The following is a 21,211-nucleotide window of genomic DNA, read 5'->3' as shown; positions in this document are numbered from 1 at the left end:
TCTGACTCCCCCTGTAAGGCCCACAAAACAGCCCTCCAGGCTGCTGCTTGCCCTGGACTGCCTCTCAAGTTCAGGCAGTACTAATCACTCTCCTCTGCCCTTCCAAGGCTGCACTTACAGCCTGGCTCCCATACATCCACCTCCGACATGGCCTCAGAACTACTGCCACAAAAGCCCTCTCCCGACCCCTTGATGGCACACAACACCTCTAAAAGGACTCTCCCAACACATCCTGACAACTCCTCACTGGCCCAACCTCTACCAAGGTACACAGCAACTGCTGGAGCCACTAATGCCTGTGTCCACCAGGCTGGGGGAGGGGGGGGGGTTCACTACCATGCTGGATTGCCCAGCAAGGATTTTGTGCTGAGGAGGGAGAGAATTGGTCCCTGTTGAGAAATGCTTTACCTTGCAGGACACAAGCAGGGGCTGTGCCTTGGGATGGAGCCAGGCCAAGGGTGGGGCGGGTGGCTTTCGAGAGTGCATTGCATAGCCAGGATACTGTGCAGGTGTGTGGGGGAAACACACAACATCACCAGCCTCTTCACCAAATTCCATTAATACCTCAAATAACCTTTGTTATTTTCTCTCGATAGCAAGAAAATAGCTTAACATTCTCTGTAACTGACATTGGTAGGCTGTTAACAAGTCCAGAGGGATGACAACAGCAGAGGCTATGGATCAGTGATACAGCCATCTGCTTGCCATGCAGAACCTCACAAGATCAATCCCTGACATGTCCTTAAAAAACTCTGCATGAGACACTGAGAACCTGCTGCCACTATGAGTGCGCAAAGCTTACCTTGCAGGACCAGGGGTCTGCTCTTGACAAGGCAGCAGGGAGGAGGCCTTTTCAAGGTCTATTTTGCCCTTTGAGGCAGAACTCTTTGAGCCTACTCCTGACTATGAACATATGAAGCTGCCTTATACTGAATCAGACCCTTGGTCCATCAAAGTCAGTATTGTTTTCTCAGACTGGCAGCGGCTCTCCAGGGTCTCAAGCTGAGGTTTTTCACACCTATTTGCCTGGACAGTTTTTTGGAGATGCCAGGGATTGAGCCTGGGACCTTCTGCTTCCCAAGCAGATGATCTACCACTGAGCCACCATCCCTCCCCAGCTCCAGGTTGGTGGGAAATTCCTGGAGATTTTGTTGTTTAAGGAAACCAGAGTTTGGGGAGGGAAGAGGCCTTGACTGAATATAATGTCATAGAGTCCACCCTCCAAAGCAGTTCTTTCTCCAGGATGGGGACAGATACCCATTGTCTGGAGTTCAATTGTGATCCCAGGAGATCTTCAGGCTCCACGTGGAGGTTTGGCAAACGGGAGGCTGGCAAATGGAAGAGGTGGAGAAACAAAGCTGTGCTTCCATGTAAAAAAGTCTAAGATGTGTTTCTTAAAGCTGTAGACACACACAATACTGCAAGCTTAGAAAAATATATCTTTAACAATTCAGTCAAAGTTCACTTATACAAAACAACAGTCATTGAGAGGAGGACAAGTCACCTATATCAATATTATACATTCATTAAACAGGTAAGTCCTTTGTAGCTTTCTGTTATATTCTTGGTGAACGTAACCTGTCTGGCATGACTTAACTAGACCTGGCTGTTTGCTCCAGCAACAGCGTCCCCCCCACCCATGACAGCCAGTGTGACTTTGCAGTTGTCAACTCCAGTTTGGGAAATTCATGGAGATTTGAGGGGTGGAGCCTGGAGAGGGTGGGTTTCAGGAGGGGTGGGACCTCAGACCGGTACAATGCCATAGACTCCACCCCAAACCAGCCATTTCCTCCTGGGAAACCACTGTTGCCAATCTCCAGGTGAGGGCTGGAGATAATTCAGAATTACAGCTGATCTCCGGATGGCAGAGATCAGTTCCTCTTGAAGGGGAGGGGGATGAATGCCTTCACTTGGGTGGATGGGAAGACAGCAAGGGGGGGCACTCATCCAGAGCCTCTTTCTAGAGCCCTTTGTATTTTTCTCCACAACGGACCTTATTTCTAGTTTAGGAAATAAGTACAGTAAAATTGTAGATATGGAAACTTTTCTACTTGCATTCGTAGAGGACTATTATTTAATTTTTAAACGCTTCCTCTTGGCTCTGTTTATTCTACTATATAGTATGAAATAAATTATAATGTGAAGGCATACAAGACTTGTGGTAGAGAGGAGATGTTCTTCTTTCCTCTGGCAGACCCTCGCTTTATATTGTATAGGGTTGGTGGCCAGGTGATCACTAGTGACTTGAGGCTGAAAACATACAGGCCAATACTGATCACCTGGTTTGTGGAATAGTGCAGCCTCCCACTACTTCCAGCTCACTCCTCCCCATCCCTCTCAGTCTCTTTGCTTAACCAGCCACTCACCTAACCTACCCTACACTCAGCTATCGTTTTCACTCCCATGGTTTCCATTTTCCCATTTTCCCATCTTCCTATCTGCTCCTTTCTTCCCTTGCTTATGTCTTTTGATCATCTGTGTCATTTGGGATTACTATAAATTAATTCAATAAACTGTCCTCTTAGAAATATGACCTCATTAAATAAAATTTGGAGTTCAAAACCTTAAGCATTAAATAAGGGCAGTGTGATTATATTGTTTATTGGATTTATCTCCCTCCCTCCCCTGCATAACAACATAAATGTAAACATCTGTAATTTAAAATGTTAAAATAATATTTACAAAATCCTTACAAAAGATGCCGTATAAGTAGGAAGCACAATCTAGTGAGGGAGAATTAATAACAGGGTTGCCACTTTGGTTTGAAGTCAGGAAAAGTCAGGGAAATTGTGATTAAAATATATTTAAGCAGTGGATTTTTGACCTGCTGCTGCAAGAGCATGATCTGTTCTTGTGGCAACTGGAATAGACTAATACAGAATACAAGTAAAACTTAATGATGCCTTTCCCAGCACCACCTTTTTCTCAGCTCCACCCCCAGCAAACAGCCTAATATGTTTGTTGAGCTGTCTCTGTATGATTTCTAATTGCTTTGCAAAGCAAGGCTAGTTTAAACGTTTAGCAGTATACAAACTTCAAACATCTAACTGTTTTCATCCCTACCTGCTAGTATTGCATTTAACTTACATGTAAAGATAAGCATGTTTTTGGGTCATACTTGTGTATGGAATAGACGTTTTGTCTCCTGCTAAACCTAGCACAGTTGCAAATGAGCTTTGCCGCTGTTGGATTTCACAGACAACTGGCACTTTCTACTCTGCACCATGCAAAGTAAATTTCGCAAGTGTGATTGCTTGTTCCTGCTGGAGTTTACAGAGTACCAGCTTTCTCACCCTCTTTCCTGACTTCTCTCATGCATAAAGGTTGCAAATGAGGGTTGTCTACTTCTCTAGAAACTCCACCTCCTTTCTTGCTGCTGATCTGCTCATTACACTTTCTGGAACCAGAAAGTGAAAGTGAAACTTTCCCAGTTTTGGAAAGTTCCTACTTGTTAGCATTCAGAGTTTATTTAAATTAAAATTTGTATCTTGGTGTAATTTTTGGTGTAATTGCAAAACAGGTGTTGCTTCAGTTAATGTTGAAAGAAGCTGAAATTAAATCTCTTACTTTGACAAATATTTTTACAGTTGAGACTTGTGTAGTTGTAGAGTGGAACATTTCATTAAGCCTTGCATTAATGCAACATGACCTATTCATTTTTTAATGTGGTTATATTTGAATGGTGGTCAGGGAAATTGGCAAATGTTGGTCAGGGAAAGTCAGGGAAATGAAAAATAAAATGTTAGTGGCAACTAGGGTTGCCAAGTCCAATTTAAGAAATATCTGGGAACTTTGGGGGTGGAGCCAGGAGACTGGGGGCGGAGCCGAGAGCAAGGGTGTGACAAGCATAATTGAACTTCAAGGGAGTTCTGGCAATCACATTTAAAGGGACTGCACAAATTTTTAAATTTTTAAATGCCTTCCTTCCATAGGAAATAATGAAGGATAGGGGCACCTTCTTTTGGGGTTCATAGAACTGGACCCCCTGGTCCAATCTTTTTGAAACTTGGGAGGTATTTTGGGGGAGAGGCACTAGATGCTATACTGAAAATTTGGTGCCTCTATCTCAAAAAACAGCCCCCCCCCGAGCCCCCGATACCCGCGGATCATTTCCCCATCATTCCCTATGGGAATCATTCACAGAGGTGCATGATGGCTCTGGGGGTGGGGCTTCCCCCCCTGCCAACATGCCTTGCAAACCTTCACACACACACACACACACACACACACACACACCGGTATACAGAGCCATGTTGACTTGGAAACATGCTACACTGGAAACTCGCCTACTTGGAAATGAAAGCTTTGGCTGCCCAGCAAAGCTGAGGGCAACTTCTCTCAAACTGAGGGTATAGACCAATACTGTGGGGTCTTGTGAACAAAAATTCTACTTTGTGAGCAACTGGCATTAAAGTTGCGAACTACTGCATAAATTAGTTTTCTCTGGAGCCATTTTTCTTGAGCTAAGACAAAAATGTGTGAGCTGGAGGTTAAAAAACTGTGAGCTAGCTAACTCACTAACTCAACTTAGAGAGAACACTGGTACAGACCAAAGGATCCCAGCTCTGTTCTGCTTTGACCAACGAAGGCTTTTACAAGTCTGTTTCCCTCAAAACCAGAATGACTCAAATCACTTTGGCAGAGATCAGAAGGAACTTGGAGATTTCACCCAAATTGACCTGAGTCATTTTGATCATAAGGAAAACAAGAAATAAGGTCTACTGGCTTCTCTGCTGTTCCCTTCAGCTGGGGGTGGGGGGAGAATGGTTGTGCTGGTGGAAAAAGAAGGAACCATACCAAGGAGCCAGTAAAGAAGCAAGCCTTGGGGGGCTGCCTTCTGGCTGCTCATGGCACTTAAGACCCCACTGGGATATTTCCAAAAAAGGGGGGGCGGAACGGGATATGCTCTCCAAGGCCTCAAAATAGCAACTGGCAACAACAACTTCTAGTAAGACATAAAACCTGTATTTAAAAAAAACAAAACCAGAAGGATCAAAAGAGAACATAGCCATAAAACCAGCTGGCGCAAACAGCAGATTAAAAAAGCAATACCAAAGTCCCAGAAGATAATACCAGTGCCATAAACTATGTAATTACGGAATAAAGAATAAAGAAGCATTTGAAGATGGGAAGGGAATGAAGAAACCCACCAAAATCCCGAAAACATCATTAGTCGCCATTTTTCAAGACACAGACCAAACGGAATCTGCCCAGAGATCCTCTGTTGCTTTCCTCGGAGCCTGTAGCTTGCTGCCTGTGTCTGTGCCCGGGCCCGCGGCGGGAGAGGAGGCTGCAAAACTGGGGGTCCCCCGCCAGGGCGGGGGATTTGGGAAGCCTAGTGGCAACCCTGAATAATCTACTGTTAGGAAAAATTGTCAGACACCAAAGGGAGGGGGGCGGAAAGGAAAGCGAGGGAAAGGAAGGCCAATCTTGAATGAAAAACTGTTGCTGCCTTCAACTGTAAGCCTTGCAAGACATCTTGCAGGCACTGTGGAGCTGTATCAAATCTCACAGGGCCTGGACTAACTTGGCAGAGTGTTCTATCAGGCCCTGGCTCCAGTTGAGGACAGGTGGATTTTTTGGGGCCAGGGATCACCAGTAGATTATCAATTGAGTGTAGTAGTGCTCTTTGGGGGATATACCATGCTCCTGAGGTATGCGGGTCCCGGTCCATTTAGGGCTCTAAAAGTTAGTATCAAAACCTTGAATGATCTGGCATTCAACCAGGAGCTAGTGAAGCTTATTGAGCACTGGTTGAATATAGGCTCTGAAAGAGGTTCCCATGAGAAAATGCACCGATGCATTCTGGACCAGTTACAATTTCCATGTCATTCTCAAGAGTAACCTCACGTAGATCAGTATATGTGACATCATTGTTAAGACGCATAAACTTTAAAGTTACTTACATATGAAACTTTTTCTGATGTCAAAGGAGGTTTTCAAAAGAGTAGTTATCTAAAGCTGTCCAATATTTTTATCACAATGGCAGAAGACTACCGAGATGATTAATAGACTGGAGTACCTTTCATATGAAGCAAGGTTAAGAGGTCTAGGACTGTTTAGAAAAAGATGACTGAAGGGGGGACATGATAGACATTCATAAAATTATGCATGAGGTGGAGAAGGGGATAGAGTGAACTTTTTCTTCCTTTCTTGTAATGCTAGTATTTGAGGACACCCAATGAAGTTGATGAGTTGATTCTGGACAAACACAATGTAATACTTCTGTACTCAAGTCATTAAATTGGGGATATAGTGACAGCGGTAAGTGTGGATTGCTTTAGTTAGGGGTTAGACAGATTCATAGATGATAGGTCTATAAATGGCTGCTAGCTATGGTAACTAAAGAAAACCTCCATTTTCAGAAGCAGCACTTTTCTGAATACCATGGCTAGAAATACCAGAATTTCCACTTAATAACGGTAGTTGACCTTGGCCTCTGTACTTCACTTGTTGGCCTTCCAGGGTAACTGGTTGGCCAATGTGTGGAACAAGTTGCTGGTGCCCTATTGACTGGCTTGGAGAAGGTATTTTTCTCTTTAAATCACTTTGCCAAGCAAAGCCAGCCAGCACCTTGCAGAATCCATTTAAAGTTAGTTGCTTTTTTTCCACTTCTCCCTCCATACCCCAATCTATTTGCCTGCCTGCCTATTGCCTGCCCTAAACATCTGGAAAACACAGAAAAGAGTATATATCAATGAATCACCACTGTGTTCTAAGACATTTGTATGAATTCAATATATATTAATAATGTACTTACGAACACAATGAAATATTGTCAAAATTACTTATGGGTGCAATTGCTTAATTGCCAAAATCCAACATGGTTGCAACACAGACATACTAAGACACCTCCAATTATAAAGGAACAAAGCCACAAAGTGAAGGTCCCAGAAACCCCACAAATGCCAATGATATTAAGCTTTTACAGAGTATGTGTGCATATTTTAGTGCCATTGAGATAGTAAGAGCTTAATATCATTGGCATTTTCGGTTACCTTTTTTCACTTCACAGAATTTATTTTCTGAAGATGGGCTTGATCCTGAAACATTGGAGAAATCTGGAAGCCACATTGTCTTTCAGCTTCTATTCATTGGATCGACATTCCTGTCTTACTGGAACGGACCCTCTGTTATACAAGCTTTCTATATAGCGGTTGCTGGGACTTTCAGTTTGTGGCTTTGTTCCTTAGTATGTCTTTGTTGCTACCATGTTGAAGTTTGGCAATTAAGCAATTGTACTCATAAGTAATTTTGACTATGTTTCATTGTATTCATAAGTACTTTATTAATATATATTGAATTCATACAAGCGCCTTAGAACACAGTAGTGATTCTTTGATACATGCCTTCAAACATCTGATATTCATGTCTTGCAGCTCTCAAACACCTGATATTTATTCTATGTGGCTCTTAAGCAAGTTTGGCCATGCCTGATGTAGACTAAGGGTGTGTATTCAGTATAAAGTGAGCTGAAACTCCCCCCCATACCATTATTTTAAAGTGTTATTTAAGTTTAATACAGATTAGAGGATTTGATTGGTTACCGGTATAGCTGAGCTTGAATAAGAGTCTATATTTTTCAGCTTTTATTTGGGTGTATTCCACTATACCAGCGAGGGCAGTGGGAGCTGAAAGCTCCGTGTTGCTTTGACTGGCTGCCTCGAAGCTCTCTCGCCTTCTACGCACAGATTCTGAGACCAGCTTCTCTTGTGGTGTGGTTTAAACAGCACCACAGGAGAAGGCTGGGTCTGCATGTAGTGGGGAGAGGGTGACATCCCCACTGTTTTTTTTTTAAACTGGTATTTTTTTGTTTGGGGCTATTGGACCTGAAAAAAATTCTGTATTTGCAAAAAAACCCCAGATCTGAATTAGGATCTGGGATTTTTCAGAAATACTGATTTTTTTTTTTTGGTCCAGTAGACATGAACTGAAAAATACCCGGGGGGGGGGGTTGTACACCCCTCATATGAATCATTGGTTTAAAACAAGATAATTGTTCTTTTGTTTTTAATATTAGATACTCATAACTTACTGGGATTTTTTATGGGCAGATAAGGAGTAAGTTCTTTCAAGAGAAGGATATTACAAAATTTTCCAAATTATCTTTGTCCCAACGAGTTCAACAAATACTGTTTCAATATATAGTGTTTTACTATGAGTAAAAGGAAAATCCACTAGTGGTGGTATACAAATGTGTTTCTAAAGTGCTATAATGCATGGGTCGCCAACGGTAGCTCTCCAGATGTTTTTTCCTACAACTCCCATCAGCCCCAGCCATTGGCCATGCTGGCTGGGGCTGATGAGAGCTGTAGGCAGAAAACATCTGGAGAGCTACCGTTGGCTACCGTATCTGGAGAGCTACCGTTGATTATATAGCGGGTTTTGTGCTACTGCATGGCAGGTTATTGCACATCCTCTTGTGCCAATGGCAATGTCTTTTGGATTTTGTTTCACTTTTCTTGTGAAGTATTTTCCCACACAATGTTTAATACTTTCTCCACATTTAAGGCTCCTTTGAATCCAGCCCATTAATTGCATATAGATGTTGTGCCAAACCACATTAAAATTAATTTGCCACAATGGGTTCAAGAGTATTTTGTTTATCATGCCTGCACACTCCCCTGTCTGCTTCCTTCTTTCCTTCGCTTTTTGCATAGAATGGGAAAAGCCAATGATGTCTATATTCAGATGACTGGAGTTTGTTTGATTTTCCATCCCCAGGTTGGATTCTAAGCTGGTATTCAGCCTTAGCTTTGAATCGATCCCTTTAAGGAAAAAAAAGGGGAGGGGGGAATAAACTGCAGTTTGCCAGAGCAACTGTATTCAGACATCACAGGCAACTAAAGTTTGTTTTTTATTGGATCCCCCTGCCATATTTTTCACATTCACAGGAGAGGGAAAGGTGGAATGAGGGAACAAGCTGATTATGAGAAAACTGCTCATTTCCATTGTAGTAAATTGAAGTTTAATTGCAACCCAGTGTGATGTTTCAATTGTCTTAATGAACTAGGAGTAAGGCCCATTGTAGAGAAAAATACAATGGGCTCTAGAAAGAGGCTGTTGGCGAATGCCCCCCCTGCTTTTATCCCACCCACTCAAGTGAAGGCATTCACTCTCCTCCCTCCCACATGCACACCTCAAGGGGACCTGATCTCTGCTATCAGGGAGCAATTGTAATTCTGAATGATCTCCAGCCCTCACCTGGAGTTTTATACAACAACACAAAAAACTGTGGAAAATAAGGAATAAATCGTGAAAATACCTTCAAAATATTATTAATAAATTTTCAACCACTACAACATCAATAAATTAATTTTCAACCACTACAACATCATATATTATCAACAATTCATAAATAGAAGGTATAAAGTGCAGAGAATAAATTTCAAAATGTGCTTGCAGTTAATCATGTCCATTTCCGACTTGAGACGTTTGAAGACTATTCACCCGACTCCATGGGACAAATAAAGTGCCAGTGTCAACCATGTTGCAAATGCAGATAGTTCTTGTTTTTCAGAAAGATTTTTTTTCTTTCAATTTTAAGACGTCGCTTTAGACTTTCATCCTTTAAAGAAGTTTGATATATCTCCAGGAATTTCCCAATTTGGAGTTGGCAACTGCAAAGTCTCACTGGCTGTCATAGGTGGGCTGCTGTTGAACAGGAGCAAGCAGCCAGGCCTAGTTAAGTCATGCCAGTCAGAAGAATAATTATGGGGGATGCAAGGGGGCATGACAACAGTCACATGGATGCTGGTGCTCAGCATTCCTTTTGTTTGCTGTCCATTGTTGTGGCTTTTTTATGTCATGTTCAGTTTTGTGGCATTTAGCACCAGTGTGATCCTGTGGCATAATCTGGGTTTTTTTGGCCTGGCCTGCTTGTGTTATGGTATACCATAGAATATGCTCCTCAAGGCAGCCATTTTCTGTAGGGGAACTGATCTGACTTCAGCTTTCCATCTCCTCCCCTCGCCTCCCTGTAGCCTCTACCTAGAAAAAGTACAATCCTTCTCCACAGTGGGGACCAAAGCAGGAGGGAAGTGACCTCAGCAGGGTATAATAACACAGAGTCCACCCTGCAAAGGAGCCATTTTCTTCAGGAGAGCTGATCTTTGCCATCTGGAGAGCGATTGCAATTCTGAGTGATCTCCAGGCCTCACCTGGAGAGAGTGCAACCAAAAAAAAGACACATGGAAATTGGGACTGGAGGAAAACACAAGGCTCTGTGTAAAGAATTGCCTCCTTTACTTTTATAAAGCATGGAAACTGTATTTTCTAATAAAGCAATAAATAATTTCCAGTCTCTTTACTATTAGCGCAAGGCTAAAAGTGTGTATAGATACAGTTTTCTTCCTGATAGTGCAACTCACAAATCAGCATAACACAGGAACAGTCCATTTTTCAGATTGATAATGCACAATATTTTCAAAGCTGTATGCAAATTGTAGTAACATCCTGCTAAAACATCGGCATGACAGCAGCTGTAACCACAGCAACAGGTGTAACCAGTCTAGTCTCCTGTTTCGCTAGAAAGCTTTTTCTGATCTGTTATTTACCTACAAATTTCCATGAATAATTTTAGTATTAGCATTTTTACAATAATGTACCTGAAAGAACCCACATTCCATTCACCCATTTAAAAATTTACCATTCATACTACATACAATATTTCTTTCGTCATGCACTAATTCACTGTTTCGATATCGGCAAATAGCTCATCAGAACTAATCATAGGGTGACCATTAAAACGTGGTCCTACAGGTGCATTCAATTCTAACAAGTTCAACCCATTAGAGTAATGTCTCACTAAACACTACCAACCAGATGACTATTCTACAAACAGCTGTTGACACAAAACATAATTGTTTTATAAAAAACAAGATAGATCCCATTCATTATTAAGACCAACAGGTTCTAAAGTCTTTAAGTAAAAAATCCATCTCATTTCTTTTTGTGCAAGTAATTTTGTAGGATTTATCTGATTGGTGTCACATATTTGCAACCTCTCAAGAAAACTAAGAGAATCAGGAGTATGCCCAAATTTAGAAAATGTTCCACAAGGGAGCATCAGTTACAGAATTCCTCAATCCCGATCTGTGTTCCAATACATGTGTCTTGACCTAACCATTCTCATGGTACTCCCAATATAGACACATGAACACAGGCAGATGATGGCATAAATGGCCTTTTTTGTTGAGCAAAATAACCTTAATCCCTGTTTGGGGATGAATGTACTCATTTTTTTGAAGACAAAACTAACATGCTACGCAAGATCCACATCTAAAGTTTCCATGTAGAACATCAACTTCCCTTCTGTTTCTGTTAAGATTTGAATGCTCCAATGCATCCCTCAGGTTTCTAGTTCATTTAAAACCAATTGGTGGTTTTTTACGACCTGAATATCTTCCACCAAATACCAATATTTCCTAATTTTACAGACCTCATGAGCCATCAGAAAAAGACCATGGCCTATGTAATACTTTTTGTTCTTTTACATTCTTGTCTGTACTTTAGAAGCTCCTCTCTTCTGATTTTTCCGCCCTAAATTTAGCTGTAGCTACAATATGCTATACCAACTTTTAGCCTTGTGCTAATAGTAAAGAGACTGGAAACTATTGAAACGGTATTTATTGCTTTATTGGAAAATACAGTTTCAGTGCTTTATAAATGCAAAGGAGGCAATTCTTTACACAGAGTCTTGTACTTTTTTTCTCCGGTCTTACCTGGTGAGTGGCAACAGTAGTTCCCCAGGAGGAAATGGCTGGTTTGGAGGGTGGAAATGGCTGGTTTGGCATTGTACCTGTCTGAAGTTCCACCTCTCCTCAAACCCACCCTCTCCAGGCTCCATCCCTTAAATCTCCAGGAATTTTCCAACATGGAGTTGGCAACTGCTAAGTCACCTTGGTTGTCATGTGGGGATGAGGCTGCTGCTGAAGAGATGCAAGCAGCCAGGCCTAGGGTAGCCAGCCTCCAGGTGGAGCTTGAAGATCTCCTGGGATCACAACTGAACTGCAGACAGCAGATCTCTCTCCCCCTGGAGAAAATAACTGCTTTGGGAGGGTGGACTCTGTGGCATTATATTCAACTGAGAGCTCTCCCTTTACTGCCTAGCAACAGCCTCTGGCTAGCAGCTTCCCCACTGGCCCAATCCTCATCTGTCCTGGGGCAAGGCTGAGGGGAGGAGGGAGAGAGGGAGTGATAGGAAAAAGGCAGCTGCCGTGGCCTCTGAGGAAATGCTTTGTGAGGCAGCAGTAAAGCGACAGTCCTTTCTGAGGCAAGACTTTCAGTGGTTTGTTCAGTATTCCTGGGCCTGCAGGGGACACGGTGTCAGCCAGTGGGAACTCAGAGGTAGTGATTGATGCATGATGGGCCAATGTTTTATGGAGCACATGCGTTAACCAATGGGAGAGCTCCATTTGGCAACTACCACTTTGACTTTATTATAAAGGACTGTTTCTGAATTATAAAATGTATAAAATCACTGTAAGAGTTATATTTCTGATTTCTAATTTCAAAACCACTTAAAAGACAATAAAATATAGTTCATAATCCACTGGAATGTACTTCTGCACAGGCACTATTGACATAAATACTTTAGTCAGTGAGTTCTCATTTATATTAATGGGGATTATTCATAGCGAATTGTGTACATAACTATACTATCATTCAAAGTTAATACAGTTAAATAACAGGTTTGAAAAGTCTTGGATACAAAAGCATGGAATGAACTATGAGTCTGTTGAATTGCATATACAGTAGCTTATAAACTTCTTGTATTTGTAATTGAACAGGTTTTTTGTTTCTCAACTTAGAGGAGCAGTGAAATAATCAAATACATGTTTGGGAATTAACTTTAGAAACTGCCCTACAACACAGCTGCTTGGATACAAACATCTCTACACTTGATTCTGAATAGTACTTCTAAAGGTCCAGAATGAGAACAGTGTTCATCATATCTGCTGCTTCATAACCCAAAATAGCCCATTTCAAGTATGCCAAACAGAGACCCATTCACAGTTTTTGGATGCTTTTACCTTTCTACATACAGGTTGTCAGTGCTTGCTCACAGTGGGCAGATAATAGTGAAATGATAATTTTCGGATCAGGGAAGAAAGTGTGTCCTGTATTTCCAGACCATGGGGTGTCTTGGCACCTTCTTTGTGGTATCATTATCCTAGCCTGAGCAAAAAATTGCTGTAAGATTCCTTGGGAGGCAACTCTCCTTTAAAAACAAACACAAAAGGAGCTCTCTGTCATTTTATTGCTGAGGTTGCAATAGCTGGTAGTTGGGAAAGGGGCAGGGGAATCTGTTACCTTCTCTCAAAGGGGGAACTACAGTTTGCCAGTTACATTGAATAGCTTGTGTTTATTCCAGTGGAGTTTTACCCAGATTAATTTTGACCACGTGGAGTTTTTCATGCATGCAACTTGCTTGCTCAGTTTTATGGCTTGGTGTGCTTCTTTCCAATGAAGGACAAGAACCACCAATTCAGGTAGTTCCACAGGCTCAAGGAAGGCCTTAGAATTTTCTTCTCAAAGATCTCTCATTGCATTATAAACTTTATTTGAAACTCAAGGGAAATTCAAAACTAGCTTCTGTGAAGAGCAGCTGTTCAAACAGTCAGATTTATGAACAGAACCAGTACTTTAGTTCTTAGTCACTTCATTGTACAATGAGTTTTAGCCATAGATCAATGGCTGCATTGTGTGAAAATAATGATAATTTTATAAAGTTGACTTATAGTTTCTGACTCCTGAGCAGCTACAATTCAGTGAAAATATATATGGCTTAGAAAGCTCTGTTCAAAAAATGCACCTATTGCGGGGCGAAGATGACCCTAACTGATGAACATGACCTATGTCTGTTTTGTTTGGGTGAAGGACATAATGTCCCCACAAGTAAGGCCTGCTAACCTTTTACCTCCAAGGCTTGGGGAGATAGGGCCTCAAAACTTAGAGCAGCATTGTGGGAGAAAGCCCGCAAAGCATTGGAGCCATTGTCCAAGCCAGCCCTGGAAAAATTAGCTGTTGCATCCTCAGAATCGATGTGGTCAGCTCTGCCTCCCAGAATCCAGATCATAGTGGGTCCAGTCTGGCTCATGCTCTCCTTGGGCTCATCATACTTCTTCTGAACCATCAGTTAAGAGGGTGAAGACCGAGTCCAAAGATAAGGACAAATGCAAACCTGCATCTCAACAACATGCTCTGGTTCACACTCCCAAGCTTATTCAACTCTTCAGGAGAAGCCTAGGACTCTGTCCTTGGGCCGAGATCTCTTCCAGTTTTGATCTTGGATGGGGAAGTAAAAGCAGGTTTATAGGTGGGTCAAATTCTGTGTGACTTGGAGGCAACAGATCCATGGCCTCAGCCTCAACTGCCTGTGTGATGTGGCAACCATTTATGATGTCTCCGGGCTATCTGGAAGACTGAGGTGACAAATTTGCTCAGCCTAGGGATGCAAACTTTTATCCCTACTCTCATTGGGCTCAATCATATCCTCATTCAGCATTGGTTTCATGTAGGCCTTGCTCTCCTGTACTGCTGTGAGGGAGAGGATGCTGCTATTGAATCTGTTGGATCTGACACTACATCAGATCTGAGTGCAGATGGGAGGGTGGGTGAGCCCTCTCTGTCCTCCCTTATGGAAGATCTCCATGTGTATGGAACAGACTATCTGTATGGGTCAATCCCTGAAATAGAAGTCATTATATCCAAACAGAAACTAAAAGAAATACTGAGTTGCCTCTATTTGGAGTCCCCGGGCATTATTGCGTTCGCAGTACTAGAGGAGCTGGAGGACCTTACACAAGAGCTGTGGCAAAAGCCTGCTTCTCTCCAACGCAGGTCTAGAAGAGTAAAACCATTTTTATAGGATCAAGAAGGAGCCTTTTAACTATTTAACAACACATCTTTTACTGTCTTCTCTGGTGACTGAGGAAATGCAACCTAAAGGCCATTAGGCTTCTCATTCTGCTCCCATAGATTGAGAGGGAAGAAAATTGGATGTTCTGGGATGGAAATCATTCTTCTGAGTTGGGTTCAAGATTTCCAACTATGAGATGATCATGGCTTGCTACCACCTTTTCTTCTGGGAGAGACTTTTTCCATTCCTGGAGCTTCTGCCCAAGGACAAGAGGCCCCTTGCTAAGGTCTTACATACTGAGGGCATTATTTATTTATTATTATTATTTATTTATTACTTTCAATTTCTATCCCGCCCTCTCTGCAAGCAGACTCAGGGCAGCTGACAACATTCATTTTTACAGATTAAAACCAATTAAAAATAGCTACAGTTTAAAATTATTTAAAAACATTTCATTTCATGGTACTGTATCACTACAATATAACATAAGCGGTGATCATATGGTACTCTATAATGATGTAGGGTGGCAGCTCTCTCCCGGTTAGATCTCAAAGGCCTGTCGAAACAGTTCATTCTTACAGGTCCTGCGGAAAGTAGAGAGATCCCGCAGGGCCCTTATGGCCTCCGGGAGAGCATTCCACAATTCTGGTGCTGCCATTGAGAAGGCCCTAGGTCACGTCAGCCACAACCTAGCCTCCTTTGGTCCAGGGATGGACAATAGATTTTTTGTCCCTGAATGCAGTGCTCTCCGGGGAACGTGTGGAGAAAGGTGGTCCCGCAGATAGACAGGCCCCTGACCATAGAGGGCTTTAAAGGTCAATACCAACACCTTGAAACGAACTTGGAACACAGTAGGTAGCCAGTGCAGCTCTCTCAGCACTGGCCAAATGTGCTCCCACCGGGGGAGCCCCATTAACAGCCATGCTGCAGCGTTCTGTGCTAGCTTTAGTTTCCGAGTCAGCGCCAAGGGTAGCCCCATGTAGAGAGCATTACAGTGATCTATTCTTGAGGTGACTGTAGCATGGATCACCATTGCTAAGTCGTCACGCTCCAGGAAAGGGGCCAACTGCCACACCCGCCGAAGATGAATAAAGGCGGATCTAGTAGTGGCTGCTACTTGGGCCTCCATTATAAGAGAGGACTCAAGGAGTACACCCAAGCTCTTGACCTTAGGGGCCGGTATTAGTGACACCCCGTCAAGAGCCGGCAGAGGGATCTCCCCCCCCCCGGACCACCCCGGCTCAGGTAGAGAACCTCCGTCTTTGTCGGATTCGGCTTCAACCGACTCAGCCTGAGCCAAGATGCTATGGCTTGAAGAGCCAGGCCTAGATTTTCCGGGGTACAGTCGGACTGACCACCCATCAACAGATAGAGCTGGGTGTTGTCTGCATATTGGTGACATCCCAGCCCATACCTCCTGACAATCTGGGCAAGGGGGCGCATATAGATGTTCTCTAAGATCAGGGACAGAACTGAACCCTGTGGCACACCACATGTAAGTGGGTGCCTTCGGGATGATTCCTCCCCTATCAGCACCCTTTGTCCCCGATCTTGGAGAAAAGAGGCCAACCACTGTAAGGCAGACCCCTGATTCCCCATATCGGCAAGGCAGCTAGTCAGTAGCTGATGGTCAACCGTATCAAATGCGGCTGACAGATCTAATAATAACAGCACCGCTGAGCCGCCCCGATCCAGATGTTGCATGAGGTCATCTATGAGAGTGACCAGAACTGTCTCCGTCCCATGACCTGGTCGAAAGCCGGACTGGAATGGATCCAGTGTGGAAGTGTCATCCAGGAATCCCTGTAGCTGAGTTGCCACCGCCCTCTCTATAACCTTACCCAAAAAGGGAAGGTTTGATACCGGCCGATAGTTCGCCAATATGGCTGGATCTGCAGATGGTTTTTTCAAGAGGGGACGGACCATAGCCACTTTAAGAGGTGTGGGAAAAATCCCATCTACCAGGGATCTGTTGACAATACCCTGTAGTGGCTCACGTAACAGCGCCTGGCTAGCTTTTATAAGCCAGGACGGGCACGGGTCCAACCCACAGGTCGTAGGGCGTACAGCAAAAAGGATCCTATCAACTTCCTCCAGGCTGAGTGGATTGAAAGAATCTAGAATTGGACCAGAAGATGCGTGCTTCAAGTTCTTTCACTGTATCAATTATGGCAGGGCGATGAGACCTTATCTGCGAAAAAACTCGCAAAAGCCTCACAGCCAATTTCTAATGGTTTACCTTGCGGTAAAATTGTTAATGACCGAATTATACTAAACAATTGTGCTGAACGTGAGGTCGCAGACGCAATCCGGGACGCAAAGTAAGCCTTCTTTGTGGCCCGGACTGCCATCTCATAGGTCCGCAAAAATGACCTATAAGATGTTCTCGTAGCTTTGTCGCGAGTACGTCGCCATTCTCTCTCTAGTTGTCTCAGTTGCTGTTTCATTGATCGCAGCTCCGGGGTATACCATGGAGCGGATCATGAACGAGGATGGAGAGAACGCCGGGGAGCAATCTCGACAATGGCTGTAGAAAGCTGGCTGTTCCAGATCTCCACCAGCTCATCTAACGAGTCACCAAAGGGCCAGGGATCCTGTAAAGTCATTTAAAGCGCAGAGGGTCCATCTGCCTTCGTGGGTGAGCTAGAACTTGCTCACCGCCTAAACGGGGTTGGGGTGGTGTATCCACCCGGGCCCTCAGGGCATAGTGGTCAGACCATGGCACTGCCTTGGCAGAAATCTGATCCACTGCAACTCCCGCCACAAAGATCAGGTCTAACGTGTGTCCGGCCCGATGTGTGGGTGCTGCTATATATTGGGGGAGTCCCAGTGCTGCCATGGAAGACACTAGGTCCGTTGCCCGAGTGGAAGTCGTGTCCTCGGCATGGACATTGAAGTCACCCATGACTATAAGCCGAGGACGCTCCACTGCCCAGCCTGCTACAGCCTCCATCAGGAATAGTAAGGCACTGGCCGGTGCATTAGGCAGACGGTACACCAGCCAGGTTGCCAACCTCTCCCCAACATCCCACATCAGGCCAGCATACTCTATTCCATGATCCTTGGCGGCGGAAGCGCCCTGAAGGAGCAATCCTCCCGTATGAAAAAAGCCACCCCTCCCCCCCCGCCCACTAGTCGGAGCCTGGTGAAGAACGACGAACCCAGGCAGGGATACTTGGGAGAGAGCAACCGTCTTCCCATACTGCACCCAGGTCTCTGTCACGCAAGCCAGGTCCATATCCTGCCTGATTAAAAAATCCTGCATGACGGAGGTTTTATTATTTATGGACCTGGCATTGCACAATACCAGGGACAGAGGCGAGTGCTTCCACTTGGCCCCCATATCCGCTGTCATTGGGATGGGACACAGGCTGGAAGGGGAACGAGTCCTCTTGTGTCTCAGTCTCCTTCCATTCCTATTTTCCCTGTTCCCACCGCTGTACTTTCCCCTCCCCAGGAGCACTTGAATCCCCTGGTCAGACATCTCTTACTGATGGTCTTCACAGAGTCTCAGATCACCAGCAGTGTGCACATCAAAGTATCCTGCTCCTCCCACCCACTCACTTAACCTAACACTCTATCCACTAATATTTCCTTTGACCTGATTAAAACTTGTTCCTACTGCTAATAATTTTTTTTAATCCTAGCCAATTAATTTAAAAACCCTCCCCCCCCACTATCTATCTAATCAATTGGAAAAATTTATATATCAGTTCGATTTAGCAGATAAAATATTCAATTAGGTCCAAATACACTCAGTTTAAAAAACCCCCCAAAAAACCTCAGGATGAGCAGTAACATATGGGTAGGGTCATCAGTTTAAAGACAGTCTAAAACCACTGCGATATATCACAGCAGATGATTCATTAACTGGAGGACAGATTTTAAAGTGCTAGTGTTCTTAAAATGCTGGTAGGTCTTAAAAAGTTAGAGCGTCTTGAAGTGTCTTTAAGGTGCTGGTGCAAAGTGCAAAAGCGGCAAAAGTGCAAAAGTGGCAGAGTGCAAAGGTAGCAGTTCTATCAAAGTGCTGGTGCGCAGTGCAAAGTAGCGGTTCTTTTAAAGTGCTGGTATAAAATATAACGATGGTAGGCTTTTTGTAAAGTGCTAGTACAAGATGTCAGGGTAGCAGTTCTCAAAGGCCAGTAGCTCTCACGAGCCAGCGGGTTTCCCTTCTCTCCTCTGGCCAGCAAAATATCTTATCGGACATCACAGTGACCAGAGGGGTTGAGACTCCCCCTTGAGCTCCTGGACGCTCTGACGTTACATCTCCTTCCTCATGACACTAGCCATCGGGTCAGGCCAGCCCCTGTCCCCCACCCCCTGGCTCTCGTCCCGCACTACCTCGCACTTTTAGCTGGTTTTCCACCAGCTCCTCGCTCCTTCCGGTCGAAGGCCCAAAGTCCTTGCCTCTTTGCACCGTCACTCCCCGTTGTTGCACTCTGCTGGCTCGCCGCTCCTACGTCTCCCAGAACTCTGAGCTCCAACCACGTCAGCAGCTCCCCGCCGAAGGTCCAGGCCAGCGGTGTACCAGCGCCGCACCAACAACTGCTCAGCCACCACGTATCACCATTAAGCTCTCCAAGCAGCAGATCAATACAGTTTGACATTCTACAGATTCTGTGGTGCATGCTATGGCAAGTTCTATTGTACTCAGATGCCACACTTGGTTAAAATCAACTGTGTTACCTGTGGAGACCATACTCAAGATCGAGAACCTACCTTTCAGGAGTTCAATGCTTTTCCTCTACTAGGACTGACAAGATACTGTCCTTGATAAAGAAAAATAAGCAGCCATCTAAGTCACTGGGCATCCAGATCATTCCCAATTCAAGCAGAGGCTGTTTGTAGGGCAGCCCTGGCACCCTTACAAGAGGGACCACCACTATGCTAAACTTTCAGGCTCCCAGTATCCTACTGCTAAGCCATTTACTCCAAAACAGGGCTATCACAGGTGTAAGGGTTCCAGTAGACCTAGGTCAGCCCACCCACCACCCCCTCCTAGAGACATGGTTCCATCCCCCAAATTTTCTTTCTAACTAGGAGTGCTCTTGGCTCCTAGTTAGAGTTTGGAGACAGGTTAACTCAGTTTGACACTGCCTGGGAGGCGATTACCTCCAATGAGTGGGTTTTGTCCATAATTAAAATGGGTTATAGATGAGAATTTAAGTAGGTTCCACTGTGTTCTTTGCTCAGGGGAGTATGTAGCCAGGAAGCACTGGACCTGTCCTAGTCGTTAGTTGTCCTAATTAACAAGGGTGCAGTTGTGGCTTTTTTTCCTCCTATATGATCTTCTTTGTTCTCTCTGTGCTTCACACTCATGGGACAGAGCACCTGCGTTGATCCCCGAATCGGTACCTAAAAAGCCCGGGATTTTTTCGTGCTCGGCACCAACGGGCATGTGTCCCAGTGCGCATGCTTGCCGGCGCCAGCGCGAGGATCCCACCAGTTCCTTTCTGACCTCTGCGGTGAGAGGTTCTCCTTTTGTGTCCCCGGTCGGTAAAGTAATCTTGGATTGCTTTTTTGCCTTTGTATATAGCCCGTTTGTTATTTTCCTAGTGTAGTTAGTTAGTTAGTTGTTAGTTAGTTAGTTCGTGTTGTTTGAAAAAAAAAGTTTGTTGGACTTGCCCTTCGGTGCTTGTTTTTCTCCCTCAGAAACTTTCCTGGGCGTCTATGAAAAGACGTTGGGGTTTTTTTTAAGAAGTGCTGTCCTGTGGGAAGAAGATTGCCCGACCCCGACGGCCATTCCCTCTGTCTCCTCTGTCTGGGCGAGGGACATCGAGTCGAGTCTTGCGCTCACTGCCTGAGCTTCTCAAAGCAAACTCGCAAGAATCGAGCGGCGAGGCTTTCGGCGGCTTTGGTCGAGTCAGCACTTCGTCCTCAAAAGATGGCATCGGGTTCGTCGGTACCGATGGGTGAGGCTGCGGCCCCGACGGTCACATCGACTGAGACTTCGCTGATCAGGACCGAGATGCCGGTCGAGCGCGGGCGTTCCACAAAACGGCCTTCTGAAGGGTCAGTGGGCACCCCGGCTAAGAGGCATCGGGATGATTCGGGGACCCGATCATCAGCGCCGAAGAAGGTGAAGTTGAAGGAGAAGCGGAAGAGGAAACCATCCTGCACCCCTTCGCCTTCGCATGACGCTTCGACATTGACAGCTCCACCGAGGAAGATCTTGGCGTCCCCACGTCATAGCCCTTCGGTGTTGAGAGGCAGTGCTTCGCAGCTACACCTATTGACATCGGAGCACTAGATCGACCTGACTCAGCGCTTTCACTCTTCAGTGTCCAGGTATCGCAGTGAGAGCGACTCGGTCTCAGAGGTGGAGGTGTCAGCGCCGATGGAGCCTTT

At 44.6% G+C, this 21,211-nt stretch overlaps 1 protein-coding gene across 1 annotated transcript in view; it reads left to right on the top strand.

Moving 5' to 3' along the window:
• The window catches only part of FAF1 (Fas associated factor 1), a 494,563-nt gene that overhangs the window by 122,329 nt on the left and 351,023 nt on the right, over window positions 1-21,211 (top strand). The gene's annotated exons all lie outside the window — the stretch shown is intronic.

The sequence above is a fragment of the Heteronotia binoei genome, chromosome 2 (genome assembly GCF_032191835.1).
Source record: "Heteronotia binoei isolate CCM8104 ecotype False Entrance Well chromosome 2, APGP_CSIRO_Hbin_v1, whole genome shotgun sequence".
Lineage (NCBI taxonomy): Eukaryota > Metazoa > Chordata > Lepidosauria > Squamata > Gekkonidae > Heteronotia > Heteronotia binoei.
Note: the sequence above shows the minus strand (reverse complement) of the source record. Positions and strands in the feature narration are given on the sequence as shown.